Source organism: Natator depressus, chromosome 9, assembly GCF_965152275.1.
Source record: "Natator depressus isolate rNatDep1 chromosome 9, rNatDep2.hap1, whole genome shotgun sequence".
Lineage (NCBI taxonomy): Eukaryota > Metazoa > Chordata > Testudines > Cheloniidae > Natator > Natator depressus.
The window spans coordinates 11,372,421-11,395,856 of NC_134242.1; the positions used below are offsets into that span (position 1 = coordinate 11,372,421).

At 43.4% G+C, this 23,436-nt stretch overlaps 1 protein-coding gene across 1 annotated transcript in view; it reads left to right on the plus strand.

Moving 5' to 3' along the window:
* The first annotated feature begins 1,058 nt into the window (after positions 1-1,058).
* GNB4 (G protein subunit beta 4) overlaps positions 1,059-23,436 on the plus strand; it is a 120,538-nt gene continuing 98,160 nt past the window's right edge. Inside the window, exon 1 of the mRNA XM_074963522.1 lies at positions 1,059-1,211. The gene's annotated coding sequence lies outside the window, so the exon portion shown is untranslated. The remainder of the gene's footprint in view (positions 1,212-23,436) is intronic.

Consider the following 23,436-nt stretch of genomic DNA (forward strand, 5'->3'; position numbering starts at 1 on the left):
CAACTGAGAATAAAATCTGCATAACACTCTGTCAACTTGCACTTCCCTGCCACCTAAATTCCCCCTAAACTCATTGACTTTGGTGGAAGCTCTGTAAAAATATCTGAGGGTGAAATTTGTCTCATCGTGTTTAAATCCCTCCTTAAAAGTCACTTCCTTTGCAAAGCCTATCAAGGCTATTCCTTCACAGAATGATACTTAATTAATTTATACATTTAAAAAATAATAGTAAGAAAGTGAGAGATCCAAGAAAACAGTAAGCTTTTACTCTTACTTTCTTCAGGAAAGTGAGCCTCAAAGAATGCTGTTGGCTCTTCTTTTGTTTACCCCACCCTCTTAATGTACACGCACTGTCACTTGGTTATGTTTTCTGTCTAATTTTGGATTGTAAGTGCCTTGGGGCAAGGATCTTGGACCTGATTCAAATCTCATTTACATCAGTGTAAATTCAGAGTAACTTCACTCTAGTCAGTAGGGTTACTTAGAAATTACACCGGTGTAACTGAGAACAGGACTTAGCCCATCATCTTTATATTTACCTGTAAAGTGCTGTGTATGTTACTTGCACTGTATAAATAAGTCATAGTTTACTTAGACAGAAATATAACTGTTTAATGTTTTAAAGTGCATTTCTTGCCTTTTTGCCCTGAGGAAAACATTAGAGGGTACATGTACACAGAGATAGAAGACCCATGGCACAGCCTACTTAGTATTAAAGCTATCTATCAAAATACATACAAAGTTTGTTTTTTTTTTCAAGTGGCTGCTTGTCCAAACTTTCCCTTAAACCGCTTTATCAGTAATTCTTATTATATTACAGATGTTCTAATTCAACAAAATTGTTGTTTTTAATCAATGAAGCAAGAAAAATAACAAAAAGAATCTAATTGTAATGGGCCAGATCCTCCTTTCACTTACAGCTTTCAAAATTGTATTTCTATTGACTTCAGTAGAGTTACTCCCAATTTATACTAGTGTAAGTCAGAAAAGAAGTACATTAGATGTTTGCATTTTGGACTACAATTCCCAGCCTTCTGCACACTAAGGTGGGCTGATGATTGATGGCCTCAATTTAAGTCTCCTCCTACACCAACGACACTGAAATGCAGAGGAAATATTAAAACCGAGCAGTAGGAGACAACTAGGACGAAAAACAACAACCCACAGTTGCAAGAGAACCAGGAGATGGTTGGATGTATTAGCTTTTAAGGGTAAGTGTTTCCTTTAATTTCATCTAACATGTACTCTGGTTCTCTTTCTCTGTTTCTTTAATAGGGAAAAATATTTCAGAATTTCAGCTTATCCTGTTGTTGTCATTGAGAAGAAATGCATAGTTTATATGTATCACTGTAAAGTTTAACAAAGTGCAAACTGTACAACATACTGGGATGAGGGAGATAAATGTAAATCCTATTTTGTATTAGATGTAGGATGAAAAGTCAGTTTACCGAGCACCCCTTATGTGTCTTATGAAACCTTTTGTTGATGGTGTATTATCATGATTTCCAGCATGGGGCACTAGTACACAAGAGAGGGTTGTTGGAGGAAGCGATTATTGCAATAAAGAGAATAATTCAGAAAATGTGGAATTGTAATGGCAAAGGATTTATCCTTAGATGTTATATCTTTCCAGGTTATGACTGAAATAATGCTTCGTGGAAAGCATACAATATTTTGGGCCAGATCCTCTTCTGCACAGGAGCTGCTTGTGCTGCTCTGGCAGTGCCAAGCAACTATAACATCAGTTCAGTGATACCTAGATTATTGCTCCATCATAGGGGAATCCTTAGATGGTGAAGAGCCACCAAAATGGCTCCTATGTCACTCACCCCCCCACCCCGCAAGCTGAAGAGGTGTGGCAGAAGAGAAAGGCGTGTGGCTGTGTCCAGCTGATCCCTAAGTGTCGAAATGGCCACTGAGAACTGCTAGCAGTACGGGCATGATAGAACAGATTTAACACTGCTTCTATTTGTCCTGGGGATGAGGCTAGTCCTTGGCAGCCCCAGGATTGGGGGAACACAGATAAAAAGCCTGCAATTTTGGACCTGAATTGAATGCTCTGCAGCTGCTTGGAATATCCAGCCCTGTATGTGTGTATTTAGATTGTAAATTCTTTAGGTCAGAGTCATAGAGTCTGGTTCTACATTGCCTTGCATTTTGTGTAGTCATTTACACTGGAAAAAGGGTGTAGAGCACTGCCTTTCTGATTTGGTAACATTTTACCGAGATTTGCACTCACTTTACATAATTGTAAATGGCTACACAAAGTACAAGGCAGCTGAGAATCAAGCCACAGGCATCTTATTTGGACGACTTCTGATCTTACATATGCTGGAGTAAATCTGGAGTAACTCCAGTAAATTCACTGGAGTTACTCTGGGTTTACACCAGGATAATTAAGAATGACTCTTTCCCACTAAGGTCTGTAAGTCTCAGAGATCTTGATCATTTTCTTGAGGTTTTTATTTACCAATTTCTTAAAACTGCCAATAAGATGCTTTTTTTGTTTCTACTAAAACAAAACCGTGTAGCAAATACTACACTTTATATCTGAACAGCATGATCAGTTTTTTTGTTTTTGCTGTTCAGCAAACTGCTTTGCCTCACTGGGTCAGTGGTCTTCTGTTCTCCTTGCAACACTACACTAGTGCTGGTAACGTCACTCCACTTCCTCCCCCAGCTAGCACTGCCAGCTTTAAAATTATGGCAGCAGACCAACAGTGACAATGGGTCATTGACAGTGTCTCTCCTCTTCCTCCATCCTAGCCTGTTTCACCACTTTGTGGCATTCAGAAAAGGACTTAGATGTTTACATGAATCAAAATAGTGTCTGTGGTTACATTAACCAATCTAAATCCTTAGTATGTATATAATGCTATCTGTTTATGTAAGGCATTTGTACAGACCCCATCACTCTTTAAAGTATATATCCTCACAACAGCCCTGTGTGGTAAGGAAATACTATTATCTACATTTTGCAAATGGGGAACTGAGGCAAAGTGGCTAAGTGACTTGCACAAGATCATATAGGAAGTCTGTGGCAGAGGAGGAAATTGGACACAGGTATCTCAAATCGTAGGCTATTGCCCCAACCACTGGACCATCCTGCCATTCAGCTGTATGTCTTCACTGCACCATACAAACATTAACCTTCACAAATGCACTATGAAGGTTTGTTATGCCCATTTTACAGAGCGGGAAACACAGATACTGAAATGAAGTGATTTACCCAAGGTCACACAGCAAGATATTGACAAAACAGGGATTACAGCTCAGGAGTTCCTTGTTCTTGGTTTTGTGCTCTCTTCTATAGACTGCTTTATGCCTCATCTAGAGTAGGGGTTCCCAAACTGTGGGCCACGATACACAGGCCCGGGTGGGCAACTGGTGCAGCCATGGGTGGAGTTTGGGGAGGGTATGGGCGGGGAGCATTGTGAAGTGGACAGGGACAGAGTGGCAGCTGGCCATGGCTCCCTCCCAGGGCCGGAGGAGCCCAGCACCCCTGTGGTCGGTGGCAGAGGGCAAAACGGAGGCAGTAGGCAAGGAAAAGGGGCTGGCCCCAAGAGGCTGTGGACTCCAGAGTGGCTGGAGGGTTCACAGCCATTCCTGCTCCGAACTGCCACACGCTGCGATTTGTGGCTGTCAGGCCCCCTTGAGTATCGGCCTCACAGCACCTGCATGGACTGGGGCTTGGTGATGCTGCTCTGTTTCCACCTGGATAATACCCTGATCAGGACTGTCAAAGGTAGCAGCCAGGCCTGGCCTGAGCACCTGCCTCTGCTTGGCACTGGCAGCCCCCAAGCCCATCCTTCGTTCCCGGGCAGGGGTTGCCTATGAGGCATGCCAGGTGTTGACTGGGTGACTGTCAGGTGGGGTAGGACTGTCAGGTGACAAGCTCAAGGCACTCAGGCTGCTGAAGCAGAGGGTGTCAGTGGGGACTGGCTGTGGCACCTGCCTGGCCCCTTTGTCCTTTTGCTGGTCCTGATCTCTGCTGAGGTCAGGGATTGCACACGCCCCGCGGTGTCCCCTCCCTGACGAATGCATGGCAGCCTGGGAAGGCCAGGCTACATGCTCAGCAGCCGCTTGCCTGATTTCCCACTTGATCAGCCTGATGGGACGATGGCTCACCTGCTTGGTGGGCAAGGTGGGAGGGCGTACTATCAAACTGTATACGTTGATAGTGCGGGGCAGGTCACAATTTAAAGGTTCAGCCGCCTCCCAAAACAGCATGAGTCACTGCCCACCCTAGGCAGCCTTGCTCTTCCCCCCCACCCCCCCGTGCCGTGCCCTAAGTCTCCCCTTCCAGAAAGCAGCGGGAAGTGTTAATAGTGGACTGCAGCTCCCATTGCAGTTGCACAGGTGGGCCTCAGGGAAAAAAGTTTGGGAACCCCGATCTAGAAGTTCAACACTTTTGTGTGTGTGTGTGTGTGTGTGTGTGTGTGTGGACACAATTAAGGCCAGATCTTTGCTCCCCTTTTTGTACTGTGGAAAGCTACCTTAACTGGTCTGCTAACGTTTTCAGCCAGCTATGCTTGTTCTACGCTAACCTGGCAAAGACATCAGGTGACTGAATAAGAATGGGCCACTCTGGTGATCAACATCAATGTAAGAATTCTGTGGAATGCAAATTAGAGCAGCACTTTTTCTGCTATATTTCAAAATAAAAAGTCGTGAACATTGGCTTCAGTATACAGTAACCTAAGTCTTCTTGTGTCCATGTGGGGAAAAGCTCTGCCTCTCTCCACCAGAAAAGAACCTGTTCAAACCTCTATCATTTTTCTATGATCTCTATTTATAGAAGAAAAAGAAACAGAGAACCAGATCTTCACCTCCATTCCCACCTGTTTTATGCCATAATAATAATGACAAAAAGATAGCTATAAATCTGCCAGATCTGCCCAGATGAGAATTCCCCTGGTGTGGGAGAAATCCTTGAGTGGCAAAGAGTTGATGTAGCTATCTCTCTGTTGCACCCCACATCCTGGCCCCCAGTGTAAAAGATGTTTCTGGGGAGGAAGGAGTGTAGCTGGAGTGTCCCAGCAATCTCCCATTGTTGGAAAAGCCCGTTGATGCCATGGACAGCCATCATACTATTGGCTGTTTTAAATTATGCCAGGGAATGGGTTGACCCCATGATATGGGAGTTACAGAAGTGGCTTAAAGCCATCTTTCCCCCCCTCACCTTAGCTGCACCAAGCATATTGCAGCTACATCTGAGGATGTGTAGTGCACATTATACAAATCAATCACTGAACATAAATAAGGTGTTTATAATCACATAACAATGGAAAGATTGTTACAAACTTCATAATAAAACTGGGTTAGTAAGGTACCAAGAAGAGTAAATTTGGCCACCTGTGTCTCTGCATCAGCATGGTTGAGAAAAGTCAGCCAAATTGTAAAATCTTGGTTGGTCTTATTGTGTTTCACTTAAGGGCACTTTCCAATGGCCACCATATCCTCCCCCTTACAGTACCAGTTTTCCATTGTGATGACTGTATGCAGGACTACCTCATTGGGCTGCAACAAGAACAGGACAAACTTTTCTTGCTGGATAGAAATTATCCACACTAAGTAAAGCAGGAGACATTAATGTGTACAGGGAAGAATAGAATCAAGCTTCTCTCTGTGAATATTTGTACTCAGAAAACCTATATTCTAGAGCAGTTCCACTACTAGCATTCAGAAGTGCCAGCTGCTAAATTACAGTGGCAGCATAGATCTGTATCAGTATGCACCATATTAAAAGTCTTTGGGGTGTTAGATAAGATCTGTACAATATTTGATACTGCTTATTAAGATAGTTGGTACAAATAGTTTTTTAGTGGCTATGGTGAGAATCTTGATGTACTTGATTATGTAAATTCTTAGTCAGGTGGTCAGTCTGAGTCTATGGTCAGAATCTTGATTATGTAAATTCTTAGTTTTTCCATTGCATAGTTGTGTGCAGAGGGGGTCTGATTTTTCTCTCAAATCAGTTATACAGTTTTGACTTCAACAGAGCTATTCCTGATTTTCACCAGAGTAAATGAGAAGAGCATCAGGCCCACAGAGTTCTGACAATTTCCCCTGAAAGTGAAATTGACAGAAGTTGGTTCTCCCAAATACTGTCAGGGGACTATGTGGTATAATGGAGAAGCTGACAAGATCGGCAGATGGTGAGCTCCTTTTGAGCCATTGACATGTCAACTTATGCCTGTGGGGAAACTTCAATATGTACTACTTGCACTGAGATATAAGTTACGATGAAAATTAGCTATGTGGCACAGGCCTGCTGGCTAAAAACAAGAGAGTGGTGTGGGATGTTATTTTTATCAGAATATAAAAAAATATATAAAAAAGGCAGCAGGCCACAATAATCCTGTTATTTCATGTTTGTTTATTTTTAGGAACTAGCTATTTATTTTTTACTGTAGACAAGCAAAGAGAAACAGTTCATTGCCACCACTAATCTTTATTTTCCTCAAACAGCCAAGAAGCTAATTAGAATTAGCAGCTGTGTCTAGCACTGGTGGAAGCACTAGTGTAGGCATAGGATCAGGGCTTTGGGCCATCGTGTCATCTAGATCTGCTTTGGGCAGGGTGGTAAAAACATCTGCTCGTGGTTACATAGGGGTTCCCATAGTTGCTAGCCCAAGTGGGAGCTGTGCTGGTGAGGGTGAAAGGTGAGGGGAAAATTACCAGTGCAGAGAAGGCCTTGTCTTTTTTGGGTTCTTATGTGTCTGAAAGCAGAATCTGCCCCTAAAAATTCAATTAAGAATTAAAAGTTAAGACATACTGAATAGAAATGCTGGAATTGTACAAATGATAGAACCCTGTGTTCTTTCCTTGCTAGATCTGGCTCATTGACTTTCACTGCAGCATCTTTCCCACTTGGAAGCTAAAACATGGGAAAGCAGGAGAATGCTAAAAAGCCAATAGTTTCTGATACTGAGGAATGTTATTGTTCCTCATCACCAGTGTCCTTGGCATCAGCCAGTCCAGCTGTAATATTGCTAATGGAGAAGTGAAAGGACACTAATGATGGGTTTGGATTCATTTGACCAGCTGAATATCTGTCCCCTAGAAGGACAGAGAAGGAGAAAGAGGGTTTTTTTCACTTACTCAACAACATATCGCCCCGAATCATGTTTATAGCTGATGAAAGGAAAATTGGCATTTGCCCCTTTCTGTGTTTAAATGAGTCGACAGTCTAACAGCCTATATAGAAAGAGTAATATGTTCTGATAGGTTTCTGAAGTTTACTTCCTGCCACCCTCTGGCACAAAGTGCACAAGGGCTGTGAAGCCCCTTGATACTAGCACTGTCTTCTCCAAATAGAAATCAGGTCAGGATAGAAAGGCAGAAGATGAAAGACTGAACTTCAAAAGCATGGCAACCCTACATGACTGTCCTTTACACCAGTCAGCACCAGAAAGACATTAAGCCTGTTTGGATTTTGCAACATGTAATACTTTTCAGATTTTTAAGAGCCTGATCCTGGAAGATGCTGAATACCTTTAACTGCCAGTGACTTCCATGGGAACTGATCAAGCTCATCATCTCTTGGTATTAGGCCCTTGGTTCATTTCTCCAGAGTGGCTAATTTTGAATTTGTTTTTCATCCCCAATGACCCATGAAACATCACTCACCTGCAGGAAAAAACATATTCCTTTTCAGCTGGAGTTGTCTAAGGCCTGGTCTACCTACATGAAGGGTATTCTTCGAAAATGACAATGCAGTGGCATAGAGCAGTGATTCTCAACGAGGGGTATGCAGAGGTCTTCATGGGGATACGTCAACTTATCTAGATATTTGCCTAGTTTTACAAGCTACATAAAAAGCACGAGTGAAGTCAGTACAAACTAAAGTTTCATACAGACAAGATGAGAAAGTAAGCAATTTTTCAGTAATAGTGGGCTGTGACACTTTTGTATTTTTCTGTCTGATTTTGTAAGCAAATAATTTTTAATTGAGGTGAAACTTGGGATATGCAAGACAAATCAGTCCTTGTCAATACAGTACAGGGGGTGCAGTAGTCTGGAAAAGTTGAGAATCACTGGCATACAGAAGAAATGATGAGTCATCCATGAAGATGCAGTTCCTATAACAGAGATCAGCCTTTGCAGAATGCTGCCATCCCAAACAGGAGACTTTCTGTGTATTGAATAATACTTTCATTTTACATATACATGTTTATTCTTAAAAGGACAGGTGAATAAGAACATAAGGATGGCCATACTAAGTCTGACCAATGGTCCATCTAGCCCAGTATCCAGTCTTCTGTTGGTGGCCAAAGCCACATGCTTCAGAGATAGTGAACAGAACAGGGCATTTTATCAGGTGCTTCATCCCCTGGTATCCAGTCCCAACTTCTAGTACTCAGAGGTTTAGGGACATCTAGAGCATGGGGTTGTGTCCCTTACTATCTTGGCAAATAGCCATTCGTGGACCTATCCTCCAGGAACTTACCTAATTCTTTTTTGAACCTGGTTATACTTTTGGCCTTTACAACATCCCTGACAATGAGTTCCAGAGGTTTACTGTGTATTGTGTGAAGAAGTACTTCCTTTTGTTTGTTTTAAACCTACTTCCTATTAATTTCATTGAATGACATTGGTTTGTGTGTTATGTGAAAGAGAAATAAGACTTCCTTATTCACTTTCTCCACACCATTCATGATTTTATAGATCTGTCTTATCCCCCCCCTTAATTGTCTCTTTTGCAAGCTGAACAGTCCCAGTCTTTTTAACCTCTCCTTATATGGAAGCTGTTCCATCATTTTGTTGCCCTTCTCTGTACCGTTTCCAATTCTAATATATCTTTTTTGAGATGGGATGACCAGAACTGCATGCAGTATTCAAGGTGTGGACATACCATGGGTTCATTTAATGGCATTATGATATTTTCTGTTTTTATTATCCAGCCCTTTCCTGATGGTTCCTAGCATTGTTAACTTTGTTGATTGCAGCTGCACACTGAGCAGATGTTTTCAGAGAACTATCCGTGATGACTCCAAGATCTCTTTCTTGAGTGGTAACAGCTGATTTAGACCCCATCATTTTGTATGTGTAGTTGGAATTTTGTTTTCCAGTGTGCACTATTTTGCATTTGTCAACATTGAATTTCATCTGCCATTTTGTTGCCCAGTCACCCAGTTTTGTGAGATCCCTTTGTAACTCTTTGCAGTCAGCTTTGGACTTAACTATTTTGAGTACTTTAGTATCATCTGCAAACTTTGCCACTTCACTGTTTGCACTTTTTTCCAGATCATTTATGAATATGTTGAACATCAGTGGTCCTAGTACAGATCCTTGGGGGACCGTGCAATTTACCTCTCTCCACTGAAAACTGACTGTTTATTCCTATCGTTTTTCCCGATCTTTTGGCCAGTTAGTGATCCATCAGAGGACATTCCCTCTTATCTCATGATTGCTTACTCTGCTTAAGAGCCTTTGGTGAGGGACCTTGTCAAAAGCTTTCTGAAAGACCAAGTATACTATATCCACCTTTGTCCATGTTTGTTGACACCATTAAAGAATTCTAATAGATTGGTGAGGCATGATTTCACTTTACAAAAGCTGTGTTGACTCTTTCCCAACACATCATGTTCATCTATGTATCTGATAATTCTGTTCTATACTAAGGGCACCCTCCCTATATTGCCTAGGGAGGTTGTGGAATCTCCATCATTGGAGGTTTTTAAGAGCAGGTTAGACACGTGGAAGGGATGGTCTAAATCAGGGGTCGGCAACCTATGGCACGTGTGCCAATTTTTAATGGCACGCTACTGTCTGCCGGACCTGGGCAGACAGCAGCATGCCACTAAAAATCCTGCCCGGCCCGCTCTTTTCTGCCCCCCCGCCCACTGCTCTCTCCTTGCAGGGCAGGCAAGCTTCCCCCTCCCCCGGCCTCTTCCCCCAGCATGCTGGGTTCCTGCCCCTCCTTCTCTCCCTCCCTGGGGCCGACCAGCTGACGGCCCTTACTACGGAGGGGGAGAGGTAAAAGCAGGGGAAGAGGTAAAAGCGGAGCCGCAGCGTGCTCTCTGCTCTGGGGACCTTGGGGAAGGGGGTGGAATCAGGGCAAATCCCCTCCAGCCCCCTGCCGTGAGCCGCTCAGGACTGGGAGCACCCCCACGACCCCAGCCCACACTCCCAGCCCTCTGACCTGACCCCTGAACCCTCCTCACACCCCAGCCCCGTGCCCTGACCCCTGCACCCCCCCCCACAACCCCAGTCCTGATTCCGGCACCCCCCACACATACCCAGCCCCAGCAGCTCCCTGCCCTGACTCCTGCATCCTCCTCACACACCCCCTGCCCTGACTCCTGTACCCCCCAAACATACCCAGCCCCCCCACACCTCATGCCCTGACTCTTGCACTCCCCACCCCCACCCTGAGCACCAAATGGGAGCTGCCCAGGTAAGCGCTCCACACCCAAACCTCCTGCCCCAACCTTGAGCCCCCTCCCTCATTCTAGCTCCTGGCCAGACCCTGCACCCCAACCCCCAGCTTGCTCCTTCACCCCCAGCCCTGTTCTCAGCACACTCCCACCCTCATCTCAGTGCAGAGAGAGGAAGAAAATGGCTAGAACCAGGGAGAAGGTAGGTACCTACTCTATGTGGACAGGGCTGGGACTCCGTACTGACAGCGGGCTTAGCGGGGCCGGCAGCCAGGACCCTGGCTGGCAGGAGCCGGCGGATGGAACCCCAGACCGACAGCAGGCTGAGTGGCAGCGGGCTGAGCCGCTCAGCCCACTGCTAGTCTGGGGTCCCGGCCGCCGGCCCCACTCAGCCCACTGCCAGTCTGGGGTTCTGGCTACCTGCCCCTTGCCAGCCGGGGTCCCAGCCGCAGGCCCCGCTCAGCCCGCTGCCGGCATAGGTGAACGGAAACCCAGGCCGGCAATGGGCTGAGCGGGCCGGTGGCGTAAGATCAGCATTTTAATTTAATTTTAAATGAAGCTTCTTAAACATTTTGAAAACCTTGTTTACATTTGACAATAGTTTAGTTATATAATGTATAGACTTATAGAGAGAGGCCTTCTAAAAAACGTTAAAATGTATTATTAGCACGCGAAACCTTAAATTAAAGTGAATAAATGAAGACTCGGCACACCACTTCTAAGAGGTTGCCGACCCATGATCTAAATAATACTTAGACCTGCCTTGAGTGCAGGGGACTGGACTAGGTGACCCTCTTGAGTCCTGTGTTTCTATAATTTCAACCAATTTGCCTGTTAGGCAGTTAGGCTTACCGGCCTGTAATTGCCAGGATTGCCTCTGGAGCCTTTTTAAAAAATCACTGTCACGTTAGCTATCCAACAGTCATCTGGTACAGAAGCTGATTTAAGTGATAAGTTACATACCGCAGTTAGTAGTTCTGCAATTTCATATTTGAGTTATTTCAGAACTCTTGGGTGAATACAGTCTGGTCCTGGTGACTTGTTACTGTTTAATTTATCATTTTGTTCCCAAACCTCTTCTATTGACACCTCAGTCTGGGTTGTCGCCTAAAAGGAATGACTCAGGTGTGGGAATCTCCCTCACATCTTCCGCAGCAAAGACTGATTCAGAATTTAGAGAAGTTTAGAGCCAGGTTTTATGTTTGGCCTGTAATTGCGAATGGAGGCCAGCACCAAAGTTTGCGTGTAGATCTAGACTTCTGTAAAATGGAGTGGTGTTTGATTCTGGAGGCTTGGTTTGGGACCTCAAAATAGGACCTAAGGAGTGCATAGGCCTTGTGCTGGCTGCCTGAACGGGAGTGAATTTTGTCCTCTAGGATTTACACATGCAAAATAATAATCTCCTCCTACTTGTAAAAAAAAAAAAAAAAAAAAAAAAGATTTAGTAGCAAATATAATGCTGTAAGAATGCTTCATTTTGCTAAGACCAAATTACTGCTACAAAATACATTACACCAGGACATTTGCTAGTATGGTGTTGTCAGAGTATAGTGTTATAAATAATTAAAAGTGAGCTATGTTGCCAATAAACAAAGTAAATCTAATGGTGCATTATGCTTTTGTGTATATTATGTTTGTTCATTACTTCCTAAATTGCAAAATTCAGTTATTTGCAAAGACTCAGCAAGACTTATGTGAAAACTAGCCTCATTCAAGTGTATTATTTTATTGTGTTGTTGACTGGGGGTTAATAGTAGATCCTAAAGGCAATGGATGTAGTTATAATAACATGTAGCCCTTTTCATCGATAGATCTCAAGCACTTTCCAAAGGAGATAAGTATCGCTATATCCATTTTACAGATTGGGAAATGGAGGCATTGAGAGGAGAAGTGACTTTCCCAAAGTCACCCAGGAAACTAGTGGCAGAACTAGGAGTTGAATGAAGTCTTCTGAATACAATCCCAGTGCCCTATCCACGAGGCCGCACTGCTTCATTACCTCTGCTTTAGTCATGCTGTCTGTCTTTAGGATGCACGCTATAGGCTTTGTATGCTGCTAACACTGGTTTTGGATGAGAATGATTGACTAGAGGAGGAGTAAAGGTGTTTGTATTCCATCTATGCGTCCATGTCCCCCGCAGTTATGGAGCTGGCCAGAGACCACCTAGTCTGCAGCTTAACGTGCAGCAGCCAAAGTGTTGCCCTAATTTATGTTCAGCAGCAATGGACTGTTTTGGCTACCAAGAATAGTTAAAGGTGCAGCAGTGCTCCTGCCATGCCCCTGCCACATCCTGACAGTGGTGCCTACAAGAAGGGTTCTGTGTCACCCAGGGAAGCCCCTGTGTTCGGGGCAGTCATTCTCTATTGGCTGGTTAAGCAGGCTTGCCACTTTCTTGATATCTGCTTCACAATTTGGAGAAGTAATGTGTGATGATCTAGGTAAAGGTAGCAGGTCAAATTCAGCCTTCAGATACCTCATTTGATGATGATTTAATAATGGAATTGGACAGGTGAACATGAGGGCGGGACTTAGCTCAATAGGTTTAACATGCTGATTCCTTATGAACCAAAGCTGGACACACAGGGCTTGACACTCTTCTGCCTTCTACTCTGCGTAATTATTTTCTCCTTTACAAAGTGGGTATAAAATTGGGATTCTTTGCTCTGTACACCAGGGGTAATATTTAATGCTCACTTTGCACTTGCTTTGCACAGGATTGCACACTGTTCAAAGTATTGTATGTCCAGTGGAGCTATGGATCTTGAGGACTTGGCATATTAAATCTGGTGGGCCAAGTTATCTGACCTTATGAAGAAATGCAACACTTTCAAGTTAGATTTTTTTAAAAACAATGGATAAGGTAATGAACTAGCAAATTGAGATACTTTCTGCTTTATAGATCTGGACTAACACAAAGAAAGGATGTTTCAAAGAAACATTGGTATTGGTGCTCAAAAATATCAGAAACAATTATTCTGTTCCAGTTTGTTTCCCCTATTTATTTACCCTCCACCTAGTCCTATGTGAGCTATTCGTGCCTGAATTTCACTAACTTGGAATGATGTGAAATGTAGTCAGAAGTAAGCTTACTGTGATTATTCTCTCTGTGTGTAAATAAATAAAACCCCTAAGTTAGTGGAGCTTCCTTTTGTCTTTTGTTTGCACAGTTCTCTCGGCTGGGTCAGAACTGGACCTTTTCTAGGCAGATATCATTCACACCACATATGACTGCTGGTGTTTTTGTTTTCAAGGACATAAATACACCATCCTTTGTCCACCTTACCCCAGATGTATTAGTAATGAAAAAAGAATTTGGAGTGAGAGTTGATATGAATAGGCATATAACAATAAATTATATTAAATAACAAGAAACTGTGGGAAAAAATGCCTGCTCTTTTGTCTAAATTCCAGTTTGAACTATTATATTAGGATTCTTTGACAGAACTGAGAGAAGAGAGCACAAAAGACATAGTTGCCTGCATTATTAATTGAAATCTAGAGAGCCCAAATTGCTGCAATTAAACCCTCAAGGATCCTCCCCACCATCCATTTAAAAAAAAAGTTTCTTATTCACCTCTGCAGGTATCTTCATAAAATGGAAGCTCCCTTGTGGTTTTTTGAAACCAGTTAGTGCATATAGGAGTGTGGATTCTGAGAATTATCTATAATGCATGGCGCTTTCTGCATTCAATGGCATTTTTCCGACTTTCTTTACGTCACTTGCCATTTGTGAAGGTTGCCAGGGTAATGACCAATCATCTTGGGAGAAGTGCCTGCTAGTGAGGACAATGTAGGCTTTCTTCTTTTCAGTATTCTGCAGTACATATTTAAGAGTCATTATAGGATCAGGATTGTAGATTTCTGTTTAGTTAGCAGAGGGTGAAAGTTTACAGTGTATGAAATAGCAGCTTACAAGCACTGAGGATAAGTCTGTATTTGTTTGGTTTTATTCAAACACATGGGGCCAAATTCATCCCTGCAGTAAGTGGATCCAATCCCAGTGAGCTTCCCCTTTCTTTGATATTTACAACTTGATATTTACTTTTTATCATACATGCATAACTGATCATGAACTAAATAACCAACAGTAAGGAGGTTGAAACTACCATGAACAAAGAAATACTAGTAATTCTGTATAAACATCAACATGTCAGGATACTATTCTGTTTATAGGTATGAATCTATATACCCTTTCCCACCGACACACATGCACCAAGTATGGCCACTCATCCCAAACATATTTTCAGAACAATAGATTAAAAACAAAAACCCCCAATGTATTGAAATGCAGATTATGCAGCACTGCATTGTGGTTGCCTCTGAAGTAACTGGGAATTTTTGAATAGTCTTCACTGTACTGTACTATAAGTACACAATGGGCCACATCAGGTGGAAAACCATAGGATGTCCAAAGTTGAGCCCTATTCTGTGAGACGTTGAGCACACTCAACTCCACTTCACCAGGGCAGAATTTGGCCTGTACGATAGACTTTTGCAGGATGGAAACCCATGGCTCCAAGGACACTGGAGTTTTCTGTGCTGTATCCTGTGAGGTACTGAGTGCCCTCAGCTCTCTTGAAAGTCAATGGAAGTTGCGGGTGCTCAGAGCCTCAGAGGATGGGACCCAGCTTTAGACCTCCAATGGCTTTTCACATGGGAAGGCATTATCTGGCCAATGTATACAAACATATAATGAAGACTATTCAGAAGTTCCCAGTTATCTCAGAGGCAGCCATCAAGTTGTCTTTGCATAAGCAGCATTATGACACGTTTAATTGGTTTTTTTTAATTAACTCCTTTGAAAATGTTTTTGGGATGAGTGTGTTGGTAGAAAGATTTGTGTGTGTTTAGTGGGAAGGGGTATATGGACTCGTACCTATATACAGAATGGAATGCTGATATAGTGCAGTTGCTCAGTAAAATTACTACGGTTTCATAGTCAAATTAGTAACTGACTCATCAATGTTTGGTTATTTATTGCTTAATGTTTTTTAAGCCCACACAGAGCTTTCAAGTGCTTTGGATCACAACCACTTTGCACAACATACAGGCTTCCATGGTAAAGGTTTTCAAGCACATAGAGAGATCTGTTGCACTTCTAGTTTCCGCTGATCATAAATATACCGAGAACAAGTCAGAAATATAAATGGGTTTTATTCACTTTCTTCCCAAACAGGTGTCTGCAGTCAGGACATTTTATTTAGCATAACAGGTTTCACTTCACACAACTTTTGGATGCTTCTGTATATTAAGGTATGTTTATGGTTGGTTTGCATTACCAGAGTCATACAAGGCAATTGGAGCACACTGGCGAGTCTGGACTGTGTGTGTATGTGTGTGTAGTGTGAGAGAATGAATCACCACTTTAGTCTGAGGTTTTGCTCTTTTTATCATGCTTCAAGGAAAATGTGTTTTACAATAAGCAGATGTATTTCTCTGCTTTTAACAGTTGATAGTGCCATTTTACTTCTCTTTTCTTGATGTCACATGAATGGTTTTGTGTATGCTTAATGGCTCAGTCGTTGCATTTGGAAAAGAAAAGCAGTGATTCCAAATAACAGTTAGGCTGTGCTCAGTTTCTTTATAGTCTTTGATTTACCCTTTTCTTGGTGCTTCAGGAAACAGAGTGGGTCATTTTGTATTACTTTAGGTGGGATCCTTAAGACAGAAAAAAAATAATCTGGTGATAACTTGATAAGGTATGTCAGCTAGAACAGGGACACTTGAAAACATCCAAAAGTCCAAATAACCTTGGATTATTCCAGTCCCTCAAGTGAGAGAAGGCAGCAGAAAATACTGGAGGTGAGCCTGGACTACATGACTGGTGTGAAGCAGAAGGCTCTGTGGGTTTGTGGTTTTTTTTTTTTTTTTTTTTTTTTTTTTTTTAGCATTGGGCCACACTCTAGTGAGAGAGGGGGGTGTACAAAGTAAGTAATTTTTATTAAGTAATGAGCAGTTGGGAGGTGATTTTACCTTTGTAGGGTATTAGTGAGACTAAGGGCATGGCTACACTTGCAGATGTAGAGCACCGTGAGTTAAACCAGCCCTCTGAGAGCTCAGTAGGGAAAGCTCTGCAGTGTGTCCGCACTGTCAGATTCAAGCGCACTGGTGTAGCCATATTAGCAGCTCCTGCAACACCACAGAGAGCAGTGCATTGTGGTAGCTATCCCAGCATGCAAGTGATGCAAAATGCTTTTCAAATGTGGGGGGTGGGGTGGAGTGTGACAGGGAGTGTGTTGTGTGTATGTGGGCGGAGAGAGAGTGGGTTTTTGGGGGGCTGAGAGCATGTCAGCATGCTTTCTTGTAAGTTCAGACAGCAGCAGATCCCTCTCCCCACAGCGCGCCTCTCTCTCTCACACACACACACTTACAGCAAGCAACATTCCACAGTAATGGCTTGCTTTGTCCTGGAGCAGATAAGCATGTCCGCTGTCAAAACGGAGCTTTGAAAGGGCATATCCGCATTCCTACAGCCAATTCGAAAACAATGACAAGAGTGGCCACTTGACTTAAGGGGATTATGGGACGTTTCCGGAGGCCGAACAGAGCGCAGTAATGCAACACCTCATTCACGCTGATGCTGGGGCTTTTCAGCCGAGGCACAGCAAGCGTTATGCTTCTCGTGGAGGTGGATTACCAGGAGCGCTCCAGCTGCAGAGTCCAGGCCCTCTAAGTGCCTTGCCAGTGTGGACGGGTCGTAAGTTAGGGCACCTGGGGTTGCTTTAATGTGCTCTAATTTGCAAGTGTAGCCAAGCCCTAGTATTAGAATACTGCACCTAGTTCTGGTGTTAACATTTTTAAAAAAGGATGTTGAAAATTTGAGGAGGGTGCAGAAAAGAGCCACAAAAGTGATTCAAAGGTTGTAGAAAATGCCTTACAGTGAGAGTCTTAAAGAACTCTGACTATTTAGATTATCAAACAGAAGAATTAGAGGTGACTTAATTACAATGTATATTCACAAGGAGGAAATGCCAGGCACTAAAGGGCTCTTTAATGTAGTGAGGAAAGGCAGAACAAGAATCAAAAATGGCTGGAATCTGAAGCCAGACAAATTCAAATTAGAAGTAAGGCATACATTTTTAACAGTGAGGATGATTAACTACTGGAACAAACTGCCAAGGAAAGTGGTAGATTTCCATCTCTTGATGTCTCCAAACTAAGACTTGGATGGCTTTCTACAAGGCATGCTTTAGTCAAACACAGGTTATTAAGCTCAATACAGAGGTAACTGTGTGAAATTTAGTGGCCTGTGATATATCGGAGGCCATATTAGATGATCTGGCCTTAATAGCTATGAATCTAAGATGCCTGCTACAAAAAATACACTCTCCTGAGCAAATATAATTTTGAAATGGTCCAAAACTAGAACCACATCTTAAAACCCATCCAAATTGGCAAGGAAAATGGTGGGACCAGATTTGAATTCCCAAATTCAAACCTCCTATGTTTTTGGTTCTGTATCAGAACCCAGCCTAGAAGGGACCTACTTTTTATTGCAGGTTTGATTACAGGAGATCTCATGAGAGGAACAGATTACATGATATAATTCCATCATTCATGATCACGAAAAAGGACAATTTTTTTTTGTTAAGGCACAGGATTGGAAGCTAAGAGATCTGGATTCTGTTCCCAACTCTGCCACTGGCTTGCTTTGTGAATTTAAGCCAGTCACTTCACCTGTCTGTGCTGCAGTTTCCTCGTCTACAAAATGGGAATAACAGAAACTTACTAAAATGTTGTGAGGCTACATTCATGACTGTTTGTAAAGTGCTTTGAAATCCTTTGATCATGTGTGTTGTATACATGCTAAGGTTTATACATTTATTTATTACTGAAGTTGGTAAAAATTTCTGAAATCTGCAAACCTCAATTCTAGTCCTGATTTACCAGCCTAAATGAATTCTGATTAGAATACTACCTCCTCAGATAATCTTTTGTATACATGTAATTTAAGTATTCTATTTTGCTTATGATGGGTTAGTGAGCAAGGGTTTCATGCATTTTGTATATCAATTTAGGTATGAAAAATTATCCTTGGAAATGGATGGTGAATCTTTCTGAACAATCCATCTTTGATATTTTGTGCATATACTTTCATGAAACTGCATAATAGTTTGGTTACAGGTTGTATCGCATTTGAGGCTACTGAAAACTTCTGCTCAAATCACAGCAGCAGTCGAAAAGGCTAACAGTATGCTAGGAACTATTAGTAATTGGATAAAAATAAGAGAAAATGTCATAATGCCACAATATAAATCCATGGTATGTCCAGACCTTGAAGGATATAGTGGAACTGAAAAAAGTTCAGAAAAGGGCTGCGAAGATGATGAAGAGGTATGGAATGGCTTCCATATGAGAAGAGACAAAAAAAGATCAGGTTTGTTCATCTTAGAAAAGGGACTACAATATGATATGATAGAGGTCTATAAAATCATGAATGATGCAGAAAAAGTGAATGGAGAAGTGCTATTTACACTTTTACACAATACAAAAAATCAGAGGTCACCTAATAAAATTAATAGGCAGCAGGTTTAATATAAAGAAGAGTAAATATCTTTTCACATAATGGACAATTAACCTGTGGAACTCACTGCCATGGGATGTTGTGATGGCCAGAAGTATGACTGGTTTTAAAAAAGAACTGGATAAGTTCATGGAGGAGAGGTTCATCAGTAGCTATTAGCCATGATGGTCAGGGATGCAACCCAATGCTTGGGTGACCCTAAACCTCAGACCAGGTGGTGGGAGTGGAAGAAAGAATTGATCACTCCATAATTTTCCTCTTCTATAGATTCCCTGAAGTTCTGGTACAAGGCACTGTCATACACAAGATACTGGGTAAGATGGACCATATTCTGACCCAGTATGGCAGCTCCTATGTTCTAATGTATGTTCTGAGGGGATAATTTAGAAAGAAGATGGTCCTGTGGTTTAAAACGCATGACTTGGAGTCAGGAGATAGGCACTTTGGAAAATACTACCCAAAATCTCTAAGGTCTGGTCTACACTAAAAAGTTAGGTCGAAGGAAGCCGCCTTAAGTCGACCTGTTAATGTATGTGTCTACACTACTGGTCCTTTACGCCAACCTAAGTCACCTCTAATGTCGACTTCTGTGATCCACCTCTGCGAGAGGGTTAGCGCTTCATTCGATTTTCATAGGTTGACTGCAAGGTAGTGCACACACAGCGTTGTGTAATTTGACTTAATTGGCCTCCAGGTGGTGTCCCACAATGCTCATCTGTGACTGCTTTGGAGATCATTCTCAACTCCGCTGCACTGCAGCCAGGTACACAGGAAACCACCCCTCCCCTGCTAAAGCCCCAGGAATTTTTGATTTCCCATTTCCTGTTTGATCAGCATTGGGAACATGCCAGCTTGAGCACAGCTGATCATGGAGACTACATGCCCCAAACGCGTTCCAGCCTGGTCTGCACAGGAGGTGGTGGATCTTATCGCTGTGTGGGGAGAAGAGTCTGTGCAGGCAGAGCTCCGATCCAGCAGAAGAAATGCTGACATCTATGCAAAGATTGCTTTTGGAATGGGGGAGAAGGGCTACATGAGGGAAACACAGCAGTGCCATGTGAAAATCAAAGAACTTCGCCAAGCGTACCAGAAGGCAAGGGAGGCGAACAGTCATTCTGGTGCTGAACCCCTCACGTGCTGGTTCTACAACAAGCTGCGTGCAATTCTCAGGGGTGACCCTTACAGCACCCCCACAAGCAATGTGAACACCTCACAGGTGTGTGATTCTAGGGACAACAAGGAGGACGATATGGTGGAGGAGGAGGAGGAGAACGGATCCACCGCTTGCCTGTCTCCCATTCTCCCCAAGAACCAGGAAAATTTTTTAACCCTGGAGCCCTGTGGTTTGCAGGACATCACAGTAGTTGACTGTGGTGCTGGGGAAGGCACCTCTGGTGAGTATAGAGTTACAATCAAAGTTCAGTTAAACTTTAGCGGGCATACACAGTCGGTGGTATTGCATGTTTACTGTGAAGAAAAGGCGAGGTGCTGTGGCTCTCTGCTTATAAGAGGCCGCTCCAGCTATGCAGAGGATGGCCTCCAGAAAAGACTGTTTATGTGGACTGGGATAGCCCGGGAATCCTCCATGGATATCTCTAGGAAATTTCCATGGAGGTACTCTGCAATACTTTGCAGAAGGTTTCTGAGCAGGGCAGTCTTATTTCTTCCACCATAGTAGGACACTTTCACACGCAACTTCTGAATTAATTCTGCTGGCATCATTGTGGTACATAGTATAGCAGCATAAGGACTGGGTCTATACCCAGACACTTACAGCATCTCCTTCCATTCAGTCTCTGTTACCCTCAGGAGACTGATATCACATAGGGTCGCCTAGGGGAAACAGAGGAAGTTCTTATTAAAAGTGCTCTTACAAGAAAAAAAAAAGGGGGGGGCATGGAAACCCACCCCACCGCCACACATTCTGGATTGCCAAACCAAGCAGCCGCTAATGTGCCTTTACTGTGCTCGGCATGGGTTGGCAAGTAGTTTTGAGTGGCTGATAGGGGATGGGGCCCCACATGAAAGATTCTGCAATTTGGGAGTGAAAACGTTCTTCCCCGCCCCGTTCGTAAACAGCTTCCTGTGGTGCTATGGGGAAGGGCCATTGTTCAACTAGCTACCTTTGCTCCTGCCATGAGCCTGCCATGAACTTCATTAAAAGTGCAGTCACCCATGACCCGGGGGGGCCTACTCACCATCGCTGGAGCAGCAAATCAGCACAGTGAACATTTATGGATTCTGATTGTTATGGCTTGCACCTAGTGTAATAAAGAGTGTTTGGTTGTTTTTAAATGAAAATGGCCTTGGTATGGAAATATTTTATTCATGTACAATGGCTCCTTTATTTTTTTCCCATGACTGACAGGTGGAAATGTGTCCTTTGGTGTGTCATCAACACCTGAAAGCAGACTTTCTCCTCCTTCTAATCGGTGAAAGAGAATGCAGGAAGACATGTTTACCGAGATAATGAACACCTCCGGGACAGCTGAGAGCATGGTGGATTTCATTGTCTGAGAAGTTAGACGTGGACATGGAGAGCAGGAAAGCTTCCAATAAGCAGAGTGTGTGGCACAGGATGAGATGCTTCGGATTATCAGAGACCAAACAGACATATTGAGGCATCTGGTTGAACTGCAGGAACAGAAGTAGGAGGGTAGAGTCCCTCTGCAGACCGTGGTGGACAGCCAGCCAGCATTGCCTGGTGCAGAATCCCCCTCCCCCAAGCGTTCCCTGAGGCATGGGCGAAAAGTCCATCATCCCTTTCACTTAACTCAGAGGGAGGGTACAAGGAACAGAAGGTGCCCATTCACAGACCTTTGATGGTCTGGAATGCAGTATTATGTTACACAACTGAAAATGTTTCTCCCATTCCAACTTTACAACCCCTTTTCCCCAAGGTTACCTTTTTTTTTTTTTTTTCCTGTTTTCCCTCTTTACTTATGTTTGTTAAACAAAGTACATGGATTTGAGAAATAAAATGTTCTTTATTGAGTAGAAGCAGTGGGCTTGGGTGGAGGGTGGGCTTTACAGGGACAGTGATACAAGGCAGGTGAAGGTTTGGGAAAGCACAGTGCAGAGAAGCATCTCATATTACTGTGACTCATTACTGAAATGGCTTTTCAAAGCTTCGCAGATACTCAGCACCCCTTGCTGTGCTGTTCTTATTGCCCTGATGTGTGGCTGCTCAAAAATGGCTGCCATGCAATCTGCCTCAACTGCTCACCCCTGTGGAAAATTTCCCCCCTCTTTTTCAAAGATATTATGGAGCACACAGCAGGCAGCTATAACCATGGGGATGTTCTCTTCACTAAGGTCCAACCTTGTTAGTAAACTTCTCCAGCGCCCTTTCAAATGATCAAAGGCACATTCACCCACCATTGTGCACTTGCTGAGCCTATAGTTGAACCGTTCCTTACTGCTGTCCAGAGCGCCGATGTATGGCTTCATGAGCCATGGGAGCAAGGGATAGACTGGGTCCCCCAGGATAACTACAGGCATCTCAATGTCGTCAATGATCATTTTATGGTCTGGAAAGTCCTGGATTGCAGCTTTTTGAACAGACCCAAGTTCCTAAAGAGGCACGCGTCATGAACCTTTCCCAACCATCCTACATTGATGTTGGTGAAACGCCTCCTGTGATCCACGAGAACTTGCAACGCCATTGAGAAGTATCCCTTTCAGTTTATGTACTCTTTGGCAAGGTGGTCTGGTGCCAAGACGGGGATATGCATGCCATCTATTGCCCCACTGCAATTAGGGAACCCCATCGTGGCAAAACCATCCACTATGTCCTGCACATTTCCCAGACTCACTACCCTTCGTAGCAGAAGTTGATTAATGGCCCTGCACACTTGGAGAACAGCAGGTCCCATGGTTGATTTACCTACTCCAAATTGATTCCCCACTGACCGGTAACTGTATGGCATTGCAAGCTTCCAAATAGTGATTGCCACTTGCTTCTCCACCGTCAGAGCAGCTCTCATTTTTGTGTTGCTGAACTGCAGAGCAGGAGAAAGCTCTGCACAAAGTTCTTGGAAGGTGGCCTTCCGCATTCAAAAGTTCTGCAGCCACTGTTCGTCATCCCATACCTGCAAAATGATGCAGTCCTGCCAGTCAATGCTTGTTTCGTGGGACCAGAAACGGTGCTCAGCAGAGTGAAGCTTCTCTGTGACTGCCAGCAGCAACTGTGAATTTTTTTTTCAATGGTTTGCAGCAGGGCTGCTTGCAGGACATCGCTATGTTCTGCGCAATGGACCCTACTTCGGCTCTGGAAATACTGCAAGAGAAGGTGCAAAGTGTTTGAGATGCTCAAAGCAAGAGTGCACAACTAAGCATGCTCCATACTTCTGGGGTTATGGTGTACGCATGGCGATTTTAAGGCACGAAAACCACTGGGTTGTTTGCCATTGAGCACAGTGCATCATGGGATGCTGACGCAATGTTCCCATTCTCCCCTGCGACAATGTTTTGGTCCCATGAGGCATTGCACAAACTTCCCAAAACACACTGCAGCAAGTTTCACTTTA